Raw genomic sequence first — 5,504 nt, forward strand, 5'->3', positions numbered from 1 at the left:
TGCACCTTTGGCTCGGATGCTGTCAGTTACCTTTCGGGTACTATGCCCTTGTGAGGACGTTGTCAGTTATCATGTCTCTTCTGAGGGTGTTTTCAGTTGCTATAACCCGTGAAGGTAGGTTCTCAGTTAGGATGTCCCATTGTGGTTACATTGTCAGTTACTATATCCTTTGTGAAGACTCTGCCTGTTTCTATAACCCAGTGGAATTACATTGTCAGTTGCTATGTACCGTGTGATACCATTTTCAGTTATTTTGTTAACTAAGGGGGGCATTCTCAGTTACTATGCCATGTGTTGGGTTGTTCTGTTATTTTGTCCACTGTGCGATGTTCTCAGTTAATATGCCACTTGGGATTGCATTATCAGTCACTGTCTACCTTGTGATATAGTTATTTTGTCCCCTGTGAGAACATTATCAGTGATTACATCAATTACTATGTCTTTTGTGAAGACAATGTCAATTAATCTGTCCCTTGTAATGACTGCGTCAGTTACTATTATTATTATTACTGTTATTTCTTTTGTGTTCCCAGTTACTATGGTTATTATGTCACTTTTGTTGACACTGTTTATTGTTTTGTCCTGTGTGATTAATATCCCAGTTCGTATTTCTTTTGTCAATATGTCCCTTATGATAACTTTGTTAGTTACTATTTCCATTGAGATGATGTTGTCATTTACTCTGCTCATTGTTAGGACGTTTCAATTCCTATGTCTATTGTTAGAACATTAACAGTTATCATGGACCTTTGGCTCGGATGCTGTCAGTTACCTTTCGGATACTATGCCCTTGTGAGGACGTTGTCAGTTATCATGTCTCTTCTGAGGGTGTTTTCAGTTGCTATAACCCGTGAAGGTAGGTTCTCAGTTAGGATGTCCCATTGTGGTTACAATGTACAGTTACTATATCCTTTGTGAAGACTCTGCCTGTTTCTATAACCCAGTGGAATTACATTGTCAGTAGCTATGTATCGTGTGATGCAATTTTCGGTTATTTTGTCAACTGTGGGGGGCATTCTCAGTTACTATGCCACGTGTTGGTGTGTTCTGTTATTTTGTCCATTGTGTGATGTTCTCAGTTACTATGCCTCTTGGGATTGCATTATCAGTCACTATCTAGCTTGTGATGGCTCTGCCAGTTATTTTGTCCCTTGTGAGAGCATTCTCGGTGATGACATCAGTTACTATGTCTTTTGTGAAGACAAAGTCAATTAATCTGTCCCTTGTAATGACTTTGTCAGTTGCTATTTCTTTTGTGTTCTCAGTTACTATGGTTATTATGTCACTTTTGTTGACACTGTTTATTGTTTTGTCCTGTGTGATGAATATCTATCCCAGTTTGTATTTCTTTTGCCGTGACATTGTCAATAACTATGTCCCTTGTGATGACTTCGTCAGTTATTATTTCCCTTGAAATGTTGTTCTCATTTACTCTGCTCATGGTTAGGGCATTGTCAGTTCCTATGTCCATTGTTAGAACATTAACAGTTACCATACATCTTTGGCTCGGATGCATTCAGTTACGTTTCAGTTACTACGGCTTTGTGAGGACGTTGTCAGTCATTATGTCGATTCTGATGATGTTTTCAGTTGCTATAACCCGCAAAGGGATGTTCTCAGTTGGGATGTCCCTTTGTGGTTACATTGTCAGATACTATCTCCTTTGTGAAGACTCTGCCTGTTTCTATAACCCCTGTGATTATATTGTCTTTTTCTATGTGCCGTGCAATGACATTTTCAGTTATTTTGTCCACTCTGGGGGGCATTTTCAGTTACTATGCCATGTGTTGGGTTGTTCTGTTATTTTGTCCATTGTGCGATGTTCTCAGTTACTATGCCACTTGGGATTACATTATCAGTCACTATCTCCCTTGTGATGGCTTTGTTAGTTACTATTTACCTTGAGATGATGTTCTCATTTACTCTGCCCATTGTTAGGACGTTTCAGTTCCTATATCCGTTGTTAGAACATTAACAGTTACCATGCACCTTTGGCTCGGATGCTGTCAGTTACCTTTCGGTAACTGCGCCCTTGTGTTATCATGTCTCTTCTGAGGGTGTTTTCAGGTCTTATAACCCGTGAAGGTAGGTTCTCAGTAAGGATGTACCATTGTGGTTACATTGTCAGTTACTAACTCCTTTGTGAAGACTCTGCCAATTCCTCTAAACCCGTGGAATTGCATTGTCATTTGCTATGTACCGTGTGATGACATTTTCATTTATTTTGTCAACTGTGGGGGGCATTTTCAGTTACTAGACCACGTGTTGCGGTCAACTGTCATTTTGTCCATTGTGTGATGCTCTAAGTTATTATGCCCCTTGGGATTACATTATCAGTTATTATCTCCCTTGTGAGAACATTCTCAGTAATGACATCATCAATTACTATGTCTTTTGTGAAGACAATGTCAATTACTCTGTCCCTTGTGATGAAATTGCCAGTTACTATTTCCCTTGAGTTCTCAGTTACTATGCTCATTGAAAATTATGTCAGATATTATGTCATTTTTGTTGACACTATCCCTTAAAAACCCCAAAACCCCTATCCATTATTTTGTCCCATGTAATAAAATTCCCAGTTCATATTTCCTTTGTCGTGACATTGTCGATTACTATGTTTCTGGTGAATACATTGTCAGTTACTCTATTCCTTGTGATGACTTTGTTGGTTACTATTTCCATTGAATTGAAGGTTTGTATTTTTCTGCTGATCGCGATGATATCATTGCCAGTGTCTATGCAGGTGCTTTGTTCAGTCCGTCCGTTTTTCTTTCCCAATAGTTTTCACATGATTTGCCTCCAAACCCCAAACGTATTTCCCTTGAATTGAAGGTTTCATTTACTCTGCTCATTGTTAGGACGTTTTTAGTCACTAGAATATTAACAGTCGCCATGCACCTTTGGCTCTAATGCTGTCAGTTTCGTTTCTGTTACCATGCACTTGTGAGGACGTTGTCAGTTATGTTCCTTGTAAGACCTTTTTTAGTTGGTATGCATTTTTCTGCTGATTGCGCTGATATCATTGCCAGTTGCTATGCAGGTGCTTTGTTCAGTCCGTCCGTTTTTCTTTCCAACTAGTTTTCCCGTGAGTTGCCTCCAAACCCCAAACGTATTTCCCTTGAATTGAAGGTTTTATTTACTCTGCTCATTGTTAGGACGTTTTTAGTCACTAGAATATTGACAGTTGCCATGCTCCTTTGGCTCTAGTGCTGTCAGTTACGTTTCTGTTACTATGCACTTGTGAGGACGTTGTCAGTTATGTTTCTTGTAAGACCTTTTTTTAGTTGGCATGCATTTTTCTGCTGATCGCGATGATATCATTGCCAGTTGCTATGCAGGTTTTTTGTTCAGTCTGTCCGTTTTTCTTTCCAACTAGTTTTCACATGATTTGCCTCCAAACCCCAAACGTATTTTGGGGCGGAAAGTGTTTTCGGCTTAGTCTTTGATGCCAAAATTGTCGGCCTTTTTACTCAGGTATAAAAAAATCTCAGCTGTCACTTTGTCGTTATTGACAATTTCACATCTTTGTTTTCCAGCAGCTTAACAGTTGCAATGACTCGCCCGAGGCTTTGGCATCTTTTGACTTGCTCTTGTTGTTTTTCTGATGACTCACTTTGTTTCATGTGCTAACGACGGCGTCCCCTCGGGCTAAACTCCTGATTGGGCAAACCGCCCGTCCATTCATTTGTACTTTTGACGCCTTCATCTGCATAAATGGCGCCGGCGCTCCTGTAGGACCTAGCCGCGCTCTCGGCAGCTGTCAATTAGCAAGAGCTGTCAATTAGCGCCACGGTCGATCGTAACCGTATTGTCAGACAGACGTCGGCCTTTCATCGGGTCGGAGGAGATCACGTCATCGAGCTTGACAGAGAAGATTATAAATAGATGACGTTGGCCAAGTCGTTGCAGGAGGCATCTGAACCGAAACCTCCCCCCGAAAAATCGGCTCATAACTCATTTGCCTCAATATGACGGGTCATAAATCAGTCATAATTCATCAAAATTGCAATCCTGTCAGAAATTCAGAGACAGTAATAACCGCTGTCCTAATCATATTTCTATCGCTCATTTGCATAAGCCTGACACTGTAAACCATCACAAAGGAATACCTGGAATGTCAGGAATGTAAAAAACGTTTTCATAACTTTCTGACTCATTTGCTTGAATATGCTAGGCCATAAATCTGTCAAAATAAAAAATTGAATTCCTGGAATGTCAGGAACACCATGAATCTTTTAGCCGCAGCCATAGATCATATTTTCATAACTAAGAGGAAAACCATACCACGGGTCATAAATCGGTCATAATTTAAATGCTGTAATCGTTAGAAAGATCACGGCAGACCATTCGCGGCCTTGTTTTTGGACTGTGGCTTTGATGCTATGTCAGTCCTTAGCTTGGCCTTTGCCATGACCTTTTTTTTTTGCAATCCGGAGATGGAATAAGAGCTTGCTCTGTCCACTCCACGCATCGGCCCGGTATTGCAGTACCTCCGGGAACGGTGCATTCGCAATGATCGCAACAAGGCTATAGGGCTAGGACCTTAGCTTAGCCTTTTGGCTGAGAGTAAGTGTCCCGGCTCCTAGGCTTTGTAGCGTATAATGAACTGACCGATAACGGATAATGGATAATGAATAACGAAGATAGATCAATAACCCTTAAAAACCCCATTTTAATAAAATTGTGAATGTATTTATTTGCTGTTAAAAGTGTCGATAAAAACTCATATTGGTGGGATATGATATAATGAAATTGTATGTTTAATTGCCGTTAAAAATGTCGGAAAAAATTGTTAAAACGTCATATTGTCAGATATAACGAAATTGTGAATAAGCTTAATTGCTGTTAGGATCGTCGAGAAAAATTGTTCAAACTTCACATTGTTCATTTGCTGTTAATAGTGTCAATAAAATTGTTCAAACCAAACCAAAAATTTCCTATACAGTCAAGGATTTAATAACCACTGTAATAAAACATAATTTTACAGCTAATTTACACAAATAACACTATAAACCCATCAAAATTCATAAATGGATTGAAATGCAGGAATCTGAAATATGTGTCACGGTTGCCATGGGGCCCAGTTGGTCCCAGCCGGGTGGCACCGGGTTCTGTCGCGGTTGCCACGGCGCCCAATTGGCCCCGCCCATGTACAGCTGAGACGCGTTGACTGATTGCTCCTTGGGAGTACTTAAAAGCGGTCCTTTGAGCCGTTAGTTGTCTGAGCGTTTGTGAAACTTCTGTGAAACTTCTGCAAGACTCCAGTTAAACTCTGTGAAATGCCTAGTCTGTGAATTTGCCTGCGTTTGATCCTGTTTTATTTTTGGCCTGATTTGTTTGATTTTTACCACTCTTTTGTTTGGATTTCAATCCACTTTTGCGACCACCGATCCCCGGATCTCCCTAAGAAATTGTGAGTATGTTACGCTATTGGGTTCTCAATTCTGTTTCCTGCCCTGGTCCGTGACAATAAGCTGTCATAGGTCACCTCATTGTGACATATT

At 40.3% G+C, this 5,504-nt stretch overlaps 1 pseudogene; it reads left to right on the forward strand.

Moving 5' to 3' along the window:
- The first annotated feature begins 4,340 nt into the window (after positions 1-4,340).
- On the forward strand, positions 4,341-4,512 carry LOC148350269 (U2 spliceosomal RNA; annotated as a pseudogene).
- Positions 4,513-5,504: the final 992 nt, after the last annotated feature.

The sequence above is a fragment of the Urocampus carinirostris genome, chromosome 16 (genome assembly GCF_059441175.1).
Source record: "Urocampus carinirostris isolate Australia breed hairy pipefish chromosome 16, RoL_Ucar_1.0, whole genome shotgun sequence".
Taxonomy (NCBI): Eukaryota; Metazoa; Chordata; class Actinopteri; order Syngnathiformes; family Syngnathidae; genus Urocampus; species Urocampus carinirostris.